The sequence below is a fragment of the Protopterus annectens genome, chromosome 13.part0 (genome assembly GCF_019279795.1).
Source record: "Protopterus annectens isolate FY-2018-M chromosome 13.part0, PAN1.0, whole genome shotgun sequence".
Lineage (NCBI taxonomy): Eukaryota > Metazoa > Chordata > Ceratodontiformes > Protopteridae > Protopterus > Protopterus annectens.
The window spans coordinates 205416158-205437300 of record NC_056747.1 but is presented as its reverse complement, the minus strand read 5'-3'; the positions used below and the strand labels follow the sequence as shown (position 1 = coordinate 205437300).

General features: G+C 41.0%; 1 long non-coding RNA gene across 1 annotated transcript in view; it reads right to left on the bottom strand.

Moving 5' to 3' along the window:
* Positions 1 to 20777, bottom strand: part of LOC122787156 — a 107105-nt gene extending 86328 nt beyond the window's left edge. The window contains exons 1-4 of the long non-coding RNA XR_006362544.1: positions 20767 to 20777; positions 18329 to 18331; positions 5119 to 5124; positions 2293 to 2422 (exon numbers count right to left, since the gene is read on the bottom strand). This is a non-coding gene — a long non-coding RNA (uncharacterized LOC122787156). The remainder of the gene's footprint in view (positions 1 to 2292; positions 2423 to 5118; positions 5125 to 18328; positions 18332 to 20766) is intronic.
* Positions 20778 to 21143: the final 366 nt, after the last annotated feature.

Below are 21143 nucleotides of genomic sequence, written 5' to 3'. Positions count from 1 at the left end.
AAATCAGAATTGTTTTATTTTGAGAGACTCTAAACAATTTTTAATGGACTTATAAAAATGTTACCATACAAATATGGAGTTCAAAGAGAACATTATGGTGACTTTGGATGTACAATCCTTATTTACAGTTATTCTGAATAACCAAGGTATAGCCATGCTACAACATTATTTAAGAAAACATTCCAATTTAGAAGCAGCAAAGAGGGATATGACAGCACTACTGATGGAACTTGTTCTAGAGAATAATATATTTACTTTTGAAAACCAACGATGCCTGCAAGCACATGAGTAGCCATGGGCACTCTACGTGCCAACATTTATGTCAATATAGTTATGGTGGTATGGGAACAAGAACATATAGTAGAAGATAATTTTAGAGCATATATAAAATTTTATAGATGGTTTGTGGATGACCTCTTTCATTTAAGAAGGCTCCATAGACCAACTGTTACAGTGTGTTGAACGTTTAAACCATACATCTACTTTTTTAACTTTTCTTTAAAATATTCTAGAAAAAGTATAGATTTTATTGATGTCACCATTAATATTACAGAAGGGAAAATAACCAGAGAGCTATATAGAAAAGAATGCTATAAGAACACCTATCTATATAGAACTAGTATGCACCCACAGCACATGTTTAATAATGCAATAACGGGTCAAGGCATGAGGCTATCAAGACTGTGTATAGAAGAGGAAGATTTTGAAAAAGAAATGACACTTTTGTAATAAAGATTTATGAAGAGAGGGTATCATAAGGATAAATTAGAAACCATCCTGAATCAAGTTAGAAATGGCAGAGATATGATGGGCAGACCCTACTTCTCAGAAAGGGTAGAAGGTAATAGAAAGTCTATGAGTCATTACCAACGCAACCAACATGGTGTACAGTACAAAATGTCAGTTAAATATGCTAATGATATGCAAGTAGCAACAGATACTTTTTAGGAAACGTTGGCCTGTATTAACGGCTGACCCTGAAATTAGAAAAGTGGTAGGTGGGTATCCATCTTTTGTTTATAAAAATATGACTAACTTGGAGAATGTTGTGCTACTCTAATGGCACTAAAAGGACCAAAAAAGGGGGTTAAACCATGTAATGATTGTAACTTCTGCCGATATGTAGAAGTATTGAGAGAGTTTTTCCATCCAGACCTGAAGAAAACTGTTTGGTTTAATGCAGAAGGAACATGCGACAGTGAACATCTTGTCTATCTTGCTATCTGTGAAACCTGTAAGGCCTTTTATGTAGGCAAAACAAAGTTTAAATTTAGAATTCAGGAACATCTATATGATATACAGAAGCAGGTTTCGACAAATGCCTTAGCTAAACATGTTATGAATACCTCTAATTTACACACATTTAAGTTTTATATAATAGAAAATACTAGGGTTAGCAATAGGCTAGGGGATATTGGTAATAAAACAGAAGTATATAAGATGAAATGGATAATTAGACTAAGGGCTGATGTAGGCAAGGGACTAAATGATAAAGTCTCGTTAAAACCTATTCTAAAAGCCAGACCACTTAGGATGCAATATAAAGTTTACTTCCAGTTGTCCATTTTCATCTATCATTTATACACCCTCATTTATGGGTTTTCAGTGTAACAATCAACCCCCTCCCTTTTTTTTTCACTTGACATTCTATCAGTTCACTATTCAGGGATAGTTTGCATATTTATTGTTAATTCAGGCATAGGCTTTTAGTTTTTATAGCATACACACATTTTTATATATTATATCTAGTCAATAGTTTTGTAGGCGTTTTAAATGTTATCTTTTATTCCATGAAAGCTTTCACATGTATTAAGTTTAGTTCTTCTGTGTTTTTTAATACGTCTTTAAATGGTGGTATTTTTGGTAAGAGATTTTTAATTGCATACTTCTTTAATTAAATAATTTAGTACTTAAATGTTCATGTTAGATGCCATTGCAAATATGTCTGAAGCAGTGGGTTACACTGTGAAAGCACTTCGTTATTTCTGGTTTAATACATAGACTACTTTTATCACAGAAGGTGCCACTGTTTTTCTGGGAACATATAACTACACAGTGCCGTAGTATTGCCTTACATCTTTACATTTTCAAGTACATATATATATATATATATATATATATATATATATATATATATATATGTATATATATGTGCATATGTATATATATGTGCATATATATATATATATATATATATATATATATATATATATATGTGTGTGTGTGTGTGTGTATTTATGTATATAACACATATACAGAGACAGAGAAAAGGAAAAAAAGAAGAGATCCTACCAGTGGATTAGGTCTGAACCTATAAGCCAGCATCATTCTCTTTCTGAAGGCTTCATATTCATCATCACTTTTGCTTAGTTCTGCTGGACGATCAATTCCAAATCCTGCTCCATCGACAGCAACAGTGCCTCTGTGAGGTAATTGAAAATTCAAGATGAAGTTTTCTGCTATGCAACACATGACCTATATTTGAACATGAAACTGCTACATTTAACCTTTGTAAAACTCAACTAAAGGATATGTTTTTGAATACACGTGCAGGACACCATGGTAAACAAGAATGGAGAGACCTGAAATCCGAGTGTGTTCAAGTCTGCTGTAATGTACTAAACTAGATACTCTTCCAATAAATGTTCATCATATTGACCACAGTAACCTTAGGTATTTGGGTTGCATCCTGTCAGGGAAATAACAGCTGGCCAGCTTCCAAAGCTTCACAGCAACCTCCTGAACTGTCAAACAACTTGAACTGAGTTGACTAAGACAAGTCTGAGCATGAAGCCCATAGAGTGCACTCCTCTGAGGCTTTCGAGGATCAATTATCAGCTTGTGCTTTCCTTTGCTGGGTAGATAAGTTCCCTCTAAGGAAAAACATCCATTTTCTTCATTCTGTTGAGGTTTTACTGGTTTCCTCTTCAGAACAGCTATTTTAAAACTGGGAGTGTTCTGTTTTAACAGACAGCCTTGAGACTGTAATGTACAGTTTTAAACGGAGCACTCATTTTTGCTGTCAGTTTAATAGTGTAAAGTAAGCGAAAACATTTTTTATTTGGAGAAACTGTGTTTAGTTTTCTTTTATGCGGCTAGCACAGACTGCTTTTTACTACATTTTTCTGTTAAAAAAGTAACTTTTGAGGAGTAGTAGTGTTTATCGGCATTTGCTGCTAGTCTTCGCAGGGAAACGAGCACCATTTTCTGCTTGACCACAGAACAGACTACCGTCCCACAGTTGGCCCTTCTACTAGCTAAAGGGAAAAAGTTAAGCAAACAGTTTTGCCAACAGAGCAGGCTAGCAGTTTGCCCCAGCCACAGGTGGGTGACTCTGCTATGGCCATTTGTGTACCTCAGACAACTCGCCTTTTGCCGTGGATCCCTCTGGTGTAGCACCCAGAGCTACTGTGCACTGGAGTCTAGCTATGTCCTCTGCGGTTGTTGGGGTTCCCCTTTCAATGGGCAAGGGAGAGCCACTCTGGTCAGTCCTAGAAGAGGAAACATGGAAGGTATGCCTGTTGTGTCAGAATAGTGTCCATTCCTAGGGAAGTAGCTGTTCCCATTAGTAATAGGGTTAGCCCAATTTTTCCTTTCAAAAAGAAGAAAAACAAGCATGTATCTATTCCTCCTCAAATTTCTTTGGATAGGAGTGGTTTACTGTGTCTGGCTCGGGTTTAATTGAGGCTACTGATCCTTCTTGGAAACTAGTTTCTGGTTAAAGAAAAGATTCCTCTTTTCACAATGATATTTGAGATTCTGAATCTTTATAGGAAGATACAAGGATGGATACCAACCCCCCAACCCCCCCCCCCTCAGATTTCTGATTCAGACTCAGAAGAACTCACTTTTTGATTTTCCTTGTGGAGGGTCCTTTTTCTCTGAGGCTACTGCTAAAATGTGCCAATGTTTTCAGGGAAAGCACATTGTGGTGTCTCAGTCCGTCATAAAATACTGAGTTGTTTCAGAAGGATTTTCCAAAACCTACACCCATTCTGCCTGTTCTATATGATTTACAGGGTTGTGTGTTACTGCCTGATATTTTTTCTGATAGGCAGTTGCCCTTAAAAAGGCGGTAGGATGCATTAAGTTCCTCAGTCTTAAATTTTTATACAGTATTCCCAAACCTGACCCAGCAGCTGTAGCTTTAGTTGATCACATTATTGCTAAACACTTAGTTAATTCCAAATTCTACTCTCTCTGGTAAGGAGGGGAAATTATTGATAAGTATGGGAATAAAATGTATACTTCTGCAATTCGGATTCTCAGAATTTTGAATGGTTAGGTTTACACGTTTAAGTTTGTTTTGACATCGTGAAAGCATGAGAAATGTTTTATACGCAGTTTCTTCTTGTGAGGAAAAATCTACTTTAAATAACTTAGTTTCTTCTGCAGTGCAGGCCACTATTAATTGTTCGCAGTGTATATAACTCTGTTGATACTTCTTCCTGGGCTGTGGCCACTGGTTCCCTTTTGAGGAAGTCTGTATAGCTGCCTTGGATAGAGATTTTCAGAGATAATCAAAAAAAGTGTAATGAAAGGGGCAAGCTCAGGGAATCTCCAAGACTTTTCAACCCTCCTTTTCCAAACCGTCCAAGAGATTTTCCATCTCTTCATCCAATTTTAGCAAAACACTGAAGAAACAGTCAAACATCAGGTAAACAGACATTTATGAGGAAATTGTAAAGGAGTTCCAAAAAGACCGTCCAACAAGTCTGAATGACTGTTCAAGAGATCTCGAGACCACTCGCACCCTGTCCATTTTTATTATTTTTTCTTCCAGAAAGTCAATCTTTTTACTCTTTGGCAACAGACTACTTCAAACAAATGGGTCCTGAAAACCATTCAAGATTACAGATGGTAGTGGGAGGAAATTCCTCCTTTCAAGGGGATAATTCTTCATCCTAGAGTGCAGACTCTCATTTTCACCTGTTCTTCGCACGCTGTCCCAAACAGCGACAGAAACAGTTTTTCCTTCCCAGGTGGCGAAGGATTTTTATTCAAGGGTGCGATTAGTGCCAAAGAAAGAAAGAAAATCCCTGGAGACCAGTACTGGGTCTTTCTTTCCTAAACCCATTTCTGATTGAGCCCAAATTCAAAATGACGCCACTTCACGACTTATTTCTTTTTTCAAATTTACTAACACTGGACTTAAAAAGATGCTTATCATCCATCCCTATTCATTCAGATTTCAGGATGTTACTTCACTTCATCCATTCACTGCCTTGTCCTTTGGTATTATCCAATGCACCAAGCATGTTCAAACTGTCCAGGCTCCAGTTACACCTTACTGAAGGCTACAGGGTATCCACATATATATATATATATATATATATATATATATAAAGTGGAGGAATCTCTCTCTTGGTTGAGAGATTCCTTACACAAGCTGAGATTCCAAGAGAACATTCAAAAGTCTTTCTTGACTCCCTCACATAGGACTGTGCTCCTGGGATTCAACTAGACACCTCAGTTCAAAGGGCTTTTCTCACACACAAAAAAAAGTTAATTAGATCTTTAAATCTATTTCCAAGGTTTTCCACTCAGACTAATCACTGTGAGGGAATACCTCAGGAATTTGGTTCTTGTGACATGTATGATTTTAATAATCACCCCAGCAAGACTCCACAAGAGAAAGATGCAGTTATATCTAAAACCTCTTCAGGCCCAGCATCAAATTTATTTATTTTACATTTGTTAACTGGGTAGAGTCCAGATGGGCAAGTAGCCCATTTTCAGCAGAGACCCGGGGAGATAAGCTCCATAACAATAGTACAAAAAAGATTACAAAAATTTTTAAAAGATTTACAAACAATATACAAAAAGGTTTGGCAGTTGCCAACAATCACATCTTACAAAAAGGTGAATTAAAACAGAAAACATTACATTTTTTAAGCCTTATTACAGACAGTAATATGAAACATTAGATATATAACTAAAAACCACTGTGACATTTTCATTTGGTAGAAGTCAGACAAGAAGATAACAGAATAGAAAATATTTGATTGAAGGCATGAGAAACTAGCCAGGAGTATTACAGGAGAATAGCCATTTCCTTTAGGAGTTTTTTGAAGCTATGATGATCTGTGTTTAAGATACTCTGGGGTAATAGGTTCCATTATTTGGCTACTTTGAAGGAGAAGAGAGTCAAGTAATCATGGGACTTTGTAACCTTGAGTACAAGTTTATCGGATGACATAAGGGTCCTGGGGTTGGTATTTAGTTGCACTAGGTTGGAAAGTGCAGGGCAGTTTTCAGGTTTGTGGATAATGCAGTGGCATTGGTGAGCTGACTGAGCAATAACAGCATGTGAAATTCAAACCAATGTAATTTTTGAAAAGCAAGGCAATGATGAGTCCTGTTGGGTATATTAGCAGCAAATTTTGCTATTTTGTTATAGCAGGAATCAAGTAGATGTAAATCAGACTTGTGCAGGTTAGTGAAAAATTAAGAAGAGTAGATAGGAGGGGGGATCTGGCTGTGGCTAGCCTGGCATTTTGAGTAAGGTAAGGTTTGGCTCTGTACAGAGCAAGTTTGATGTGAACTTTCTTTACTGTGAGGGATATGGGTTTACTGAATGTTAGGTTGTTGTCTATTGTGACACCAAGTAGTTTTGTTTGGTTAACTGGCTCTATTATAGTGCCATTAGTGGAGCAGATGGAGAGAGGTGGTGGTTTTGCTTTGGGTTTCCTGCTACAGATAATCATTAATTTTGTTTTGTTTGGATTTAGGATGAGTTGAAGTTCATTTAGACAATTTTCAATATCTAGAAATGACTTTTGCAGTTTATCTTGAAGTACTTGGGATGTGGGAGCAGAATAAAATAAGAGCAGTGTCGTCAGCATACTGAACAGAAGCATATTTAGTGGCAGTGTTTAGGCTATTTGTAAATATAACAAAAAGGAGAGGGCCAAGGATGGAACCCCGAAGAACCCAAACAGAGACTGGGAGGAGTGTGGAGAGTGTATTATCCCATTTAGTTGCCTGTTGTCGATTAGTAAGGTAGCCAAAGAACCAGTGGAGAGCTGAGGATGATGAAGGCTAACGTGTTGAATAGTGGTTGGTGGGATACCGTATCAAAAGCTTTGGACATGCCAAGGAATATGAGAGAGACTAGTTGTCCATTGTTTTTGAGGAGACTGATGCAGTTAGTGAAACTTATGATGGTTGTGGAGGTACTGTGTTTTGGATGGAAGCTGTGCTGTGAACTACATAAGAGGTTATTTGTAGTGAGATGGTCTAGGAGCTGCTTATGGATACATTTCTCTAAGATTTTGGCTAGGGGTGAGAGAATGGCAATGGGCTGATAATTAGAGATATTTAGATGGGCCTCCCTTGTGGAGGGGGATTACATGGGATATTTTCCACAATATGGGGACATATTGTTCTGCAATGGACTGAGTGATTAGGATAGATACAGAACAGGAGATGGCGCTTGCAGCAGTTTTTAAGAAGTCATTAGGGAGTTGGTCAGCTGCTAGACAGGCACATTTTAGTTTTGATAGGAGTTTTGTATACCAGAGGTTTGTATGGGTTTAAAAGAGAGGTAGTTGGGTTTAGAGTTAGTTGAGGTAGGCACTGGAAGGGGTTGGTTAGATTTGTTGTTTAAAAGTGAGGTGACAGTTGGGATGAAATGAGAGTTAACTTGGCAGTGCTATTTGTTGTAGATGGTGCATGGGGTAGAGGTTTTGTCAGGGTTGAGGAAGTAGTTAAGGTTTTGCCAATTTTTTGTGGGTTGTGTGTTTTTGCTGACAAGCTAGAAAATAAATACTTTTTTGTCAGATAATATTTGCTTCTTAGTTAGGTTTCTTAGTTGTTTATAAGATGTGTGGTTTTCTGAGGTTTGATAAGCAGTCCAGGTTCTATCCCTTTGTTTAATAAGAGATTTAGCATATTTGGTTATCCAAGCTAGGTTTTTGGCTTTGGAGCAAATTTTTCTTGTTAAAGCAAGGTTATTAAGGATGTTGAGGAAGGTATCATTAAAATATTGTACAGCTTGGTCTAGGTGGAGTGATTTTAGAGGTGACCAGTTGCAGTTTTGAAGTATGGAATTTAAGATGGTAGGGGGAAAATTTATTTTGTTGCTTATGTGTTTGAAAATGACATTACAGGGGGAGTGAATGCATTTCCTTAGAAGAAAGGTAGGGGAGTGACCACAAAGAATCAGAGAGGCACCCAGCCTGGTGGGCAAAATTGAGCTTATTGGTTAGTATCCAGTCTAGAATAGCTTCTTCCTTAATCTTTCAATTTTGAGGAAATTTTTATATATGATGGCAATGGCTCCACCACGTTTGTTCAGCCTATCTTGTCTAATAAACATTATAACCACTAGTAAGTACTTCCTCATCTTTAATGCGGGGTTTTAGCCATGCCTATAATAATAATTACTGTATCAGGACTGTAGGTAGTAAAGGCTGCATGAAATTCACTAGTTTTTTTTTGTGATCCTTCTGAGGTTAAAATTAGTTATGACCAAGTCAGATTTGGAATTTTTTACAGGAAGAAGGTGGAGGGCAGTATTAGCAGGTGTGGTGGGTGGTATTGGGTGAGGTGGGAGTAGCTGTGTGGGTCATGGGTTAGGATGTATGTCAGCTTGGAGTTTGATTTCTGTCAGTGAGTGTATAAGGCGAGTGAGTTTGAACTTGGATATTAGTCGATGATAGAAATCTGGATAGGAAGGAGGGTTGGGGGTATGGACATATTTACAGTGGAAGAGCAATATGTTAACAGTTAGTGTAGAAGTTAAAACAGATGTGAAATGGATATTTGGTTTTGTATGGCATGTAACAGTGGGGAGTGTAGGAGAGGGGTAGTGTGTTATGTTTGATGTAATGAAGGAAGTGGAGTGGGAGGCTAGGTAGAGGGTAATGAGTAGGAGAAAGTTGCTCAAAAGAGTGGTGATAACTGACATGGTGAAATAGTAGGCAAATAGGAGAAAAATATGGGTGGGTTAGTGTCTGCAGTTTAGTAGAGAGATAAGGGATGAAAATAATGGTTAGTGAGGTGGGAGGGGAGAAAATGAAAAAAAACTGACTGCGGGTGTGTTGGATGAGGTAGCTGCAAGTTATAGGATAATGAGTTAGAAAGGTGTGGTTTACGTTAATAAGTGTAAGGAAAGTGGGGTGGGTAGGGGAGTGGGTTGAGCCAAGCCCAAAGGCAAGCAAACTCCAGAAACAATCAGTAAAATGTCTAATAGAAAAAGGCTATGTACTGTTAATAGTAAGAAAAAGGCTATGTACTGTTAATAGTAAGAAAAAAAGAGGTTTTATTGTGTAGTACTATCAGGTAAGAAATGTCAAAGCAGGCTGATTAGTCCAGCATTTAACAGACATAACTTTGTTGAAAACTAACAGATTCTTTTAAGAATGTGTGGTTCCTTGCTGACAAGCTGCTTCCCAGTGTACCAACTCGTTAGAAAGTACATAAAGCCTTAAATAAGTATATTTTAAGACTTAAAAAACTAAGCCAACATACTTTGCAGAGAAAGAAAAGATGCAGCAAGATGAGAAATAAGAAAGCTGAAAGATAAGCGATTTTTATTGCAACCGTTTATTCAGTATGCAAGAAAAATCCTTTTTCTTTTCAAATCCCAGTGCTGGTATATGTCAGAAGAGAAATATTTTGGTGGAGATGACAGATGTCCTTAAATCCATGTCTCTCCTCCTTCCCTGCTGCAAAGCAGTCACCACAGGTGCTTGGATTTTGCTTGGGGAGCAGTTTCCAGAGAGATAAAAATGCAGGTTGTGTGGGACACCAAGGACAAATTTAAGCACATAAATATGATGATGCTTTCCCTGAGTAAGGCACTCAACTCTCTGAACCATCTGTGGTCTCCAGGAGGTCTGCAAGTGGTTACTGACAATAACACAGTCATGTGGTACATCTATAAGCAAGGGGGAACCAGGTCATACCTCCTTTGCAGACTAGCCATATTAGCTTGGGATATATATCTCCCACACCATTTCTAGAACCTGGAATAGCCTCCCCTCTTCTCTGACGTCTACATCCACTATCACAATGTTCAAAAACTCATTTAAATCACATCTTATGCACACCTGGCTATGTCCATGTATTACATAACATTTATTTTGCTTCTTCATATACCTTCCTTCCTAGTATACTTAACTGTATATATGCTACACTACCACAACTCTAATTTATTTATCTCTAGCATGAAATTTCCCACTGCAACCATATATATTTTTTTACTTCATACATTGTTCATATTTCTCTGTCTGTTTTACATTTCCATCTGATTTTTTTATCGGATTGTTATGTAAATGTGGAGTTTTTCTCGCAAGGACTCTGCTGTAAATGGACCTGGTCCAGTCGGACTATCCCAGTAAACAAATGTAAATAAATAAATTAAATAGCTTCACAGCACAATCTCACTCTAGGCATTCTACAGTCTGTCATAGCAAAACAGTATGGCAGACAAGCTGAGCAGGACTAGGGCAGACTCTCGTAACAGGAAACTAGATCAGGAGGTCCCCATCTGTGGGGAGTTCCACAGGTAGACCTCTTTGGCACTTATCCGAACAACCAATTAGCAAGATTCTGTTCCAGGACTTCATGCAAGAAATCCTGGAAGCATACTTCTCAACCTGGAAGCATCACAAATCTGGACAAAGGCCCATAATAAGTAGGTACAACTGGCCAAAAATAGTACAGTTGTGTACACTTACACTTGAACATCTATGTTTATGGTATTCACAGTTGCAGTCATCACACTTGGGTTATTCTGCCAGGGTAACCCTCAGTCGGCCCAAATACCACTAATATTCAGGCTTAGTATTTATGCGTCGGTTGCTGTCGCTCCAGGAATGACGTCAGGTCGTCAGTGGTATAAAATCAGGCAGCCGATGCCATTACATCAATTTTTCTTGCCCCAACTGTCCGGAGCCCCCAAACAGGGAGCTAGGTTATGGTGGAAGGACACCACCAGTAGAAAGTAAATACCAAAAATTCCCTGTAAGGAGAGAGGAAGAGAGAGAGAGAGAGAGAGACAAGGGGGATACAGGGTGGGAAACCAGGACTGCAAAAGTGAATATACTCGAACATCTACATTTACGGTAAGTGTACACAACTGTACTATGTTCTTCGTGTTCCACTGTTACAGTCATCACACGAGTTGATTCCTAAAGCTGAAGAAAAGAGTGGAGGCAGTCAAGAAGACTGGGGGCTAACTAGCATGCCCTGCAAGACGGCGGTGGCAAAGCCTGCCCTGGATTTGGAGAAGATAGGCAGGTGGTAATGCTTGGTGACGATATGAACAGAAGTCCATGTTGCAGCCTCCAGGATGTTCTTGGTGGAGACCACTCTGAGAAAAGCAGCAGAGGTGGAGGTTGCCCTGGTGGAATGCATCCTGACCCCGTTTGGAGAGCCCCATGCTGTATGTAGCAGAAATGGATGCAGTGTGCTATCCATTTGGGGATTGTTTGTTTGGATATGGCCTTGCCCTCTACCCCTGCTGCGAAGCTGACTAGCAATTGGTCAGTTTTTCTAAGAGGAGTCCTATCCAGACAGAATCTGAGCTCTCTGTGCACATCTAGAGAGTGCAGAATCATTTCCCCCTTGTTTTGTGGGTTAGGGAAAAAAGGTGGGTAAATGAATGGATTGGGTGAGAGCCGCACTGGACACCACCTTAGTCATGAAGGATGGGTTAGTCCTGAGGGAGACCCTGTCAGCATGGAAACTAATGAAGGGGTCTACAGCCATGAGTGCTTGTAGCTCTGAAACTCTTCTAACTGAAGTGATGGCCAGAAGCAAGGCTGTTTTCCAAGAGAGGAATTTTATCTCTGCTGAAACTGCAGGCTCAAAGGAGGGTAGGGTGAGCTTTTCCAACACAAAGTTAAGGTCCCAAGATGAGGTAGGAGCTCTTATGGGTGGCCTTAAGTTGTTAGCCCCTCTCAGGAACTGTTTGACGAGAGGGTGCAAGAAGAGAGGTGGCTCTCTGCTGTAATGAGCAGAGATGGCAGAGGCATGAATTTTAACAGAAGAAAAGAATAGACCCCTGTGTAGTAGGTCTGCTAGGTAATCCAGGATGAGAGGTAGGGAGGGCTGTGCTGTTTTGGCTCCCTTAGCCTGGATCCACTTGTCAGCATAGGATTTTCTAGTGCTGGGGTATCTGGCCTCATGTATAACATCCAGGACTTGTTTGCTTAGGCTGGCAGCTTGAGGAGAGGTCAGGGAATAAGCCAGGCTGCCAGGTTCAGGGTCGGCAATTGTGGACGCATGAAGTCTCCATTCTTCTGGGTTAGGAGTGTTGGGATATGAGGTAGGTGCCATGGTAACAGGCTGCACAGCAGTGGGTAACCAGTGCTGGTGTGGCCAATCTGGGGCAATCAAGATTGCCTTGGTTTTTCCTCCCTTATTTTGAGCAGTACCCTTGAAATGAGTGGTAGTGGGGGAAATGCATAGATAGAGAGGTTTACCCAATGGAAGGCTAGAGCATTCACTTCCCAGACCTTGCTGTGAGGTTCCTGGTGCAGAATTTGCTGAGCTGATGAGTGGAGTGGGAGGCAGAGAGATCCACCTTCGGGGTGTCCCATTTCTGGATTACAAGGTTGAAGGTTCTGTGGTCTAGCTGCCACTCGTGTGGCTCTAGCAGGCTTCTGCTTAAGTTGTCTGCCAGAGTTTAGGGAGCCTGGCAGGAACTGTGCTTGCAGGTGTATTTGCTTGGCTGAGGCAGTGTGCCAAAGGGTCATGGTGAGCCTGCAGTGAGGATGAGAGCGAGTCCCTCCCTGCTTGTTGATATACCACATCACTGTTGTGTTGTCTGTTTTGAACACTAGAGGCCCCGGGGAGAGTAGGGGTCTGAAAGCTGTCAGGCCATGCTCAACAGCTAGCACTCTCTTTTTGGTTGATGTCAAGTTGCATTTGATTTGGGCTCCAATGGCCCTGAATGCACCTGCCATCCAGGTGTACACCCCAGGCATAGTCGGATGAGTCTATGATGTGGGTCTGGGCAGCGTGGGGTTGTGAGAAGGGAAGTCCCTTGTTGTGGTTGCATGCTGCTGCCCACCAAAGAAAATCTTTCCTTAGACAGGGTATCATAGATATGATAGTTTCCAAGTCTTGAGAGTGTTGACACCAAAGGCTTTTTAGGTACCATTGTAGTTTCCTCATATGCAGTCTGGCATATGGAATGAGTAGAATGGAGGCCATGAATCCTAGAGTTTCAGGATTTTCCTTGAGGATAACTGGGTTCTGGTGGCTAGTTGAGAAAGCCTGTCAGGTAGGCTTGTTTTTCTGGAGTAAGGAATGCCATCTGGGATGCTGTATCCAGGCTTGCTCCCAGGAATACATTTTTTTGTGTGGGGACTAGTTTTGATTTCTTTTTTGTTGATAGTATACCCCAGGGAGGTCAGTAGGGTCCTTTACAAAGGTCAGGTGCTGTAACAGCTTTTCCTGACTGCCTGCCTGAATCAGGCAATGGTCTAAGTAGGGGTAAATTTGAATATTTCTTTGTCTGCAAAAAGCAATGGCTGGGAGCAGTGGATAAGCCAAAGGGAAGCGCAGAGAACTGAAAGGGCATAGCTCCTGCTCAAACGTAGATTTTTCCTGCAAGATTCCCTGATTGGGACGTATAGGTAGGCCTCTTTTAGGTCTAGGTTGGCTAACCAAGCATCCTTGGAAAGCATAGGAAGAAGCTGCTGGAGGGTGAGCATTTTGAATTTTGGTATCACCAGAAAGGTGTTTAGAATGGATAGATAGAGGATTGGGCGCCAGGTGCCCTCTTTTCTGGGTACCAGAAGAGTCTGGAATAGAAACCTTGGCCTATCTGGTCTGCAGAAACATGCTGTATTTCCCTCATGGAGAGCAGGGAATGGACTTGCTTTTTGGCCTCTGCCCACTGGTTTGGACGAAGATCTGGGAACCCTTTTGGGGTTGGCAGAGTGTGGAAATAAAATCTGTATCCCTGTGACACTATGTTGCGCACCCATCAGTCGCTGGTAATAGAGGCCCAGTTGTTTGCATGGAATGATAGTTTTCCTCCTAGGTGCACAAGCAGGTGGACCGAGGTAAGGGATGGAGGTGTAAAGTCATTGTGAGTTCTTACCATAACGGGGTGGCTTAGCACTCCCTGTTTTTGAAGAGAAGGAACTCTAATGCTTAGATCTCTGCATTCCCTGGGACTGCTGTCTGGGGGATCTGCTTCCCCTGGGTCTTGGCTGAGCTGGCCTGGAGGGGGCTGGAAAGGACCAGTGCTTGGAGGGGCAATGCCTACTGGACCTGTAAAAAGTCTAACTGTCTGCATAGATTTAGCTTTTTCTTCCATCTTTTTTATGACATCTTCTGCCTTGGTACCAAACAAATTGTCTTTGTTCAATGGAGCGTCCAATAATTTTGATTTGACATGGTCTGGCAAGGTCTGTTCCTTAAGCCAAGCATGCCTAAGGACATAACCAGTGACTGCTGCCCTGCAAGATGCTTCTATGGCGTCAAAGTCACATTGCAAGGTGTGCTTAGTAACTTGGCTTGCAGAATGCATAAGCTCTAGTAATTATTTTCTGCACAAGCAGGAAAGGAAGATTTTTTTTTTGTTTTAGGAGTTCCATGGTGTACTGCTGGTATTTCAGCATGTGGAACTGACAATTTAGTGCTCTAATAAGAAAGAGTTGCAGAGGTGTATACTTTTTTTTACCCAATCTGTCTAAAGCTCAGGAATCCCTGTCTGAAGGGGTGGGATTCTTAGCGGAGGTTGCTTTAATTCCTTTAGGTCCTTGGGAGATTGCCTCTGGGTCAGCAGTAGGTTTTTTGAAAAGGAATTTGAGAGAGTAAGGGACTCTAGTACCGGTCAGGTTTCCTGGGAGCAGGAGGAAGGGTGTCAGGAGTCAAAGTGGATTCCATAAAAACATCATCCACAACATCTAGGACAGGAGGAACGGCTAAAGGTCTGTGCTGTGGTAAATCTAAGAATTCCCTGAGTCTCTTTTTTTGACTGAGGATAGTCCTGACATTCCCATTGGAAATGCTCCCTTAAAGTATGTAGGGTTTCACCAAAAGAAAAATCCTCGTGAGGAAAGGCAGAAGGAATGGATTCCTCTGCATCAGAATCTTCTTAAGCAGAGAGAGGTTGCATGTCTTCATATTCAGAAACTTCAGAGTCATCGGACTCCTATTCAGATAAAACTACTGGGGACAAGTCTCTTTCTTTTGGAAGGGGTAGCCTGGCTTCCCCCAATAAGCATAATATGGTCTTCCACCATTTTAAGCATTTCAGATAGAGGCATGGAAGCAGGTGCCTGAGCTTGGGTTGTCGTTTTTTTAGGTGTAGTTCGTACCCTGGGTCTTAGAAACTCTGTAGTTTTAGAAAGAACTGAAGACATGAAAGAAGTCGGTATGTGCAGAGTATCGGTAGTGAGAACTTCCTCAGTAGCCGGTGCCTGCTCAGTGGCTCCAGACCCATCCAAGGAAGAGACATCCACAGGATCCTTAGTCAAAGAAGAGTCTCACGGCATACCAGACTCCGAATGGGTCTCGGTAGGGGCCTGCGAATCCACAGGAAGCAGGCATCAGGGGCTGCAAAAGCATCTCACTGAGGACAGGAGAACTGACTACTAGCTTAACGGAAATGTCGTCAGCAGTTTTGGATCTGCTTGGTCTGTGTCTGTCTTTATCCTTACGTTTTTTTCGGAAGATCTGTAGTCAGATGACTTACCGAAGCCATATCGGAATACGTGGACTGAGAGCTAAACTATTTAGCTACAATAAGGGCCCGACGACGTATTGTTCTGGCATTGGAACAAAGCACAAAAGCAACAGCTAGAGATGTCGTGGTCTGGGCCTAAACAGGTGACGCAGAAAGAATGGAAGTCTCGGTGTGGTATTTGCTTTCCACAGGCGAGACTATTGTTAACTTTTTCTGACATCGGTTAAAGCAAGAAAAAAGGATCCCCAACGGGGTACTTAGCGTTAGAAGACTTCAACTTCAATTCGGAAACGAAAACTCAGGTAGCAGCCAACCGGCACTCGTGCGAACTGTTTCTGCTTCAAGCTCCTCGGCAAGAAAGACTGATGTAATGGCGTCGGCTGCCTGATTTTATACCATCGACGACCTGACGTCAGTCCTGGAGTGACAGCAACTGACACAAATGCTACGCCTCTGGTATTCGGGCCGAATGAGGGTTACTCCTGGCAGGATAACCCAAGTGAAATGACTGCAACAGTGAAACACGAAGGACATCTGTACACTGATTAATAAAATTTTCATACATAATTACAGAACTCCACCTACTCCACTGAAATTGTGGAATACCAACATTCAAACGCAAACTGAAACAGACAGAATATTAAACACAAAATATAACCAGAACAATACTGTTTTATGTATACATTTGAACTTGTGTAAATCTTTTAAGATCAGACCCTTATAAAGTGAACCTCTCATATTAAACTGTAAAGTAAAAGGAAGAAACTATTTACCATCAATAAAACTCCATCTCTACAACACATACAAAACAAACTTATGGCTGCTACTTCCACTAAAAACAATATAATTTTCTTCAACTGTGTTAAAAAATTAGAAGTACTGTAACACCCAGCAATGTTCCAAGCTCATTCATAACAATACCATATACTTTGCTTTCAAGTCAGTAGCCCATATCCTAGCAGATATATTTATCTCAGTCTTCACACCACTTAGTCATCCTACTGTTTTCCCTATTCCACAGTTGGTTTCCCTCCCCCAAAAATCACTTTTGATTAAGTCTTGTTGGGCCTATCTATAACCAAGAATACAGCATCCATGGGGAGTGATAAGGTACTGGGGCTATCTCCTCATAAAGACCATGGTGCACTTAGAATCTTTCACTGGTGGAACATCCATCACAACCCCCTTTTCCCTGTTTTTGCACATGGCGTTGGGGTGTCACTTCAACTGCGACAATCATTTAGAGGCAATACCATCAGTTGGCTTGCCCTGCCACTGCAGTTCTTCCACAACACACATTCACACATATGGCCAATTTAAAGTATCCAGTCCACCTACTGCATGTCTGAAATGTGGGAGGAAAGCAGATTTAGGCACACATGCATGCATTTTACAATACTTTGATATCTGGCTCTATACAAAGGTTTTTTTGTGTTTGAGTCTCAAACTTTGAGAACAATGTGGGTCATGCTGACAAACACTTAAAAACCATATCAGATTTGAGTGTCTAAAATGTAATACAAAACAGCAGTTAAACTGGGCATTAACTAGCTGAAATGCCGTTCCATCTCAGTTGAGAATTTCCTTCTCAGAAATCTCTTAAAGTTAATATCTTAAAGACAAGTCATTGTGCTATATATCTACAGGTTATGTACAGTTCGACTTCCTGAATAGATGCAACTTAACCCCTATAAAACAAAGCATACATTTACAATACACTAAAGTGTTTTCAGATGACTGTCACTCCAGCTGTGTAATTTCTTACCTTAAACGAAGTGAGTGCGCTTCTGATCACATACCCTTAATAAAACTGGGAAAACTACTTTAATTCCATTTGTAAGGGGGAGGAGCTGGCATTCCCCTTAATCAGGAGGAGTACTTTGAAATGTATATATTGTAGTCAAACACTTGGCTGTTGCCACGCAACTAATCATTTAAAAATGTGCTTTAATCCTTGAAATGTTGTTCTTGCATACTTTGTCAAGGAATGCCTCATTTCCCACTGTTGCTTCACTTAAAACTGCAGAAGGCCATTTTGGACTTGCATTCTTTCCTATCATATAACCATATTTTGTAATGCTCTATAGACAATACCCAGACATTTTTAAACATTCCGTGCCCTTTGAGCCATAAAGTTTCTTAGAAATATTCATAAAAAATACGCACTTATCTGAGTGACTGTGAATAGTAGGATTCACCTAACTTTGATACCCTTCCCCACAAATCTTGTGACCCCAGTGGATTTCTTTTTTTTTTGTGGGGGGGGGGGGTTAAACTTTGTAACTACTCTCATTTGAGTACACTACCTATGCCTAGCTACCAAATCACCCTTAACTCCTTCCCATTGATCCAGTCCCCCATCCCTTACTAACGAAGTTAAGAGAAAATACAGCTTGCAGTTACAGATGCGGAATTAAGGTATATCGCCACTTTCAAATATGCTGAAATGCAATACCACATAATAAAAGCTGTAATAACGGAACACTAATGGTTAACAGCTGTAGCCTGCTATCAGCTGCAACTGTACTGTGCTGAAAGTTCAAGAACAGCAGCAGTAGACTAAAAGCTATCAGAAAAAATACAGAACAGCTTTTAAAGTGCAAGTCAATACTGCCCACGTTATTAAAACGACCAAAAAATCTTTGCTGATATGTGTGTGTACTATGCGTGCACACACTAACAAACCCCCCTCTAGTGCCACAGACCCCACGGATCCCCAGATATGGAGCCATTACTCATGTAATTCACCTTTTAAAAATGAAATGATCACTCATAGCTGTATCAGTACTGTATCACTTTACAGTACGACTCCATACAGGACATTCCTTGACAAAGTTAGTAAATGGTCTTGTCCCACTTTATGGAAAACAGCTAATGGTCCCTCTAGAATTACAGAGCCAAACAACGGACAGGGTCGTCAAGGATATGCAGTACCAAAAAATATTTTTAGCACTTTTGTTCCTCAGTTTTGTATTAAATAAATAGGAACAGCGCTAAAAATATTTTTTAATAATGCATCTCCTTGGCGACCCTCAGTTTGGTTTTTTGGATTTTAATCCCTCGAGTTGCTTCATTTTTTGAAAGGACAGCTTGCCATGAAGAAAGCAGCAGGATGAATGTACTACTCTGACTGGTCCCCCCCTCACTGTTCTTCAACTCCTAATGTGAACAACACTCTTGACAATACACTATCAGCAGCACCGGCACAGCACCATCTTCAGTCTCAGAGACTGTTACAGCCATCATCTCCATCACTATTTGTGACTGCCTATCACAAAGAACACAACCAGGCCCGCATTGTTTATTTCAACTCTCCAACCTCCATCCTTACTTACACAATCCTTACAAATACAAAGCAAAACCAATGAATGCCCTAATGTTAGCTAACTGAAACAAATAGATTAACTTGAGGTCAAGCCGCTGGACTCAGAGCAATGCATTTCCTCATCGTGCACTCAATATGGACAAGGTGGGCACTGGGTGGGTGTGTGGTGCTGTGTCTCTGTCTGTCCCCTCAGGCTCAGCCCCTACTACACTGAACTAGTCTGTAGAACTTAAATTGTGCACACTGCTGTGCTGCTGCTAAGCTACTCCATCCAAACCAAAACAGAAGAACAGTCCAGCATGGCAGGCAGATCAATCAAGCAGACTTTAACGCAACGTCTTTGCTCATTAAATTACAATGGTTAGCTGTGCCGCAAGTCACTCGTGGGTGGGCTGTGCTGTGGCTAACAAATGAAATTTGTTTTTTTAAACTGTAAAAATCAGGAATTGAAGGGGCCACTTGGGAATTCGTGGCACCCCATTATTTTGGCCTCAAAACCAGCAACTACCAAGGAATGTGGTACAGTTGAGAGGTATGCCTGGAAGATAGATGCCTTTTATTTTACTTGGGCAAGAATATGCCTTTATGGTTTTCCACACTTTCCACTAATATTCAGGGTACTTCTGAAGATTCAGAAGGAATCTCCCAAGATCACTGCGCTAACTCCCTTCTGGCCCAGGCCATGGTCATTCCTCACAGACTAGACAGACTCGCACAAGAATAGGAGTATTTGTTTGATGCAACCAAACATCAATCATCTTCATTTATCTGCCTGGATGCCAGGGTCTTAATTCCTTTCAAGCACCTGAGATTGCAAAGTCATCCCACAGCATAAACTGGCAGCCACAATCAGCTGCAAGCAGTGAACAGAGAAGGTTCTAAAGTCAGAGAGTAGACTAAAGACTTGTAAGTTGACTGGAGTAAAAACAAGAGAGTTCAAGGAGTTAAAGATGACTGGCAGCATCTCAAAACAGCATATATATGAAGGGTATAGAGCATACATGAGGCCAAGCCAGGAATGGAAATAAGGTACACAAGAAAAGCTGGCAGTGGAATGCATAAGCCCAGGAAGTTATCAAGAGAAAGGATGATTGCAGAAGAAAAACATAAAAAAGATGGTTCAGGCTACGAAGGAATGCTGGTTGGCTAACAAAAGGCGAAGAGAGCAGTTGCAATAGGGAGGCAACAAGGCATCAAGAGCCACTCTACCAGCTTCTGAAAAAGTAATTCAGCAGATGGCACCAGGAAAACCAGATCATGTCACAAAGCAGAGACTGGAAGTCATCAGACACGATTCATTAGGGATACCAAAAACAATCTGCTCATCAGTCCTCAGGACTAAGGCAAACATAAGCATTTCCAGAAGTTTCTAAATGAAGAAAAACCCACAGAACCTGTAATACCCAATACATAGTCTATGACAAAAGAGGAAGAGCCCTCCCTAGAAGTAGTAAGAGCAGGACTAAAGAAAATGAAGTCAGAGAAAGCAGCAGGAGCATACGAGATCACAGCAGATATGATTAAGAAGCTGCGAGTTGAGTGAGAAACCACTCTTGAAGATACTCATATCAGTATGGGGGGCATACCCAAGATGATTTGAAAATAAGCATTTGAATGCCAATACACCATGAAGGAATATTCAAACTGTGGGCAGTAAAATCACAACTGTGGGCAGTAAAATCACATCAAACTCATGTCACACTACATGAAGTCCTAGAGAGGGGGATTGCTCAAATATGGACAACAGAAAGGAGGACAGGAAATGAACCGTTTAGGTTTAGATCACGGTGCAGTACAACCGACCTGATGTTTGCGGTAAGTCACATAGTAGAGGAGAAACTGGAGATGAGAGAGCGAGTCCAAATGGATATTCCTACATTTGCAGAAAATGTATGGCAAGATCCCAGGAAAGCTGCTTTGGCATCCTGCAATGGTTCCAAGTCCCAACAATAGCGACAGAATTAGAACAGGCTATGTACATGGACCAAATGACAAGAGCAAACAGTGCTCAGAATCACAGAGGGGTTCCCATTGGGAGATGATGTGGATCAGGGCTCAGCTTTGAGCCCACTGCTGTTCAGAGTGCTGATGGACTACATCTACAAACAGTTTGGAGAGGACAGACAAACAAAGCTGCTGTATACAGACAAGGTATTATGGGTA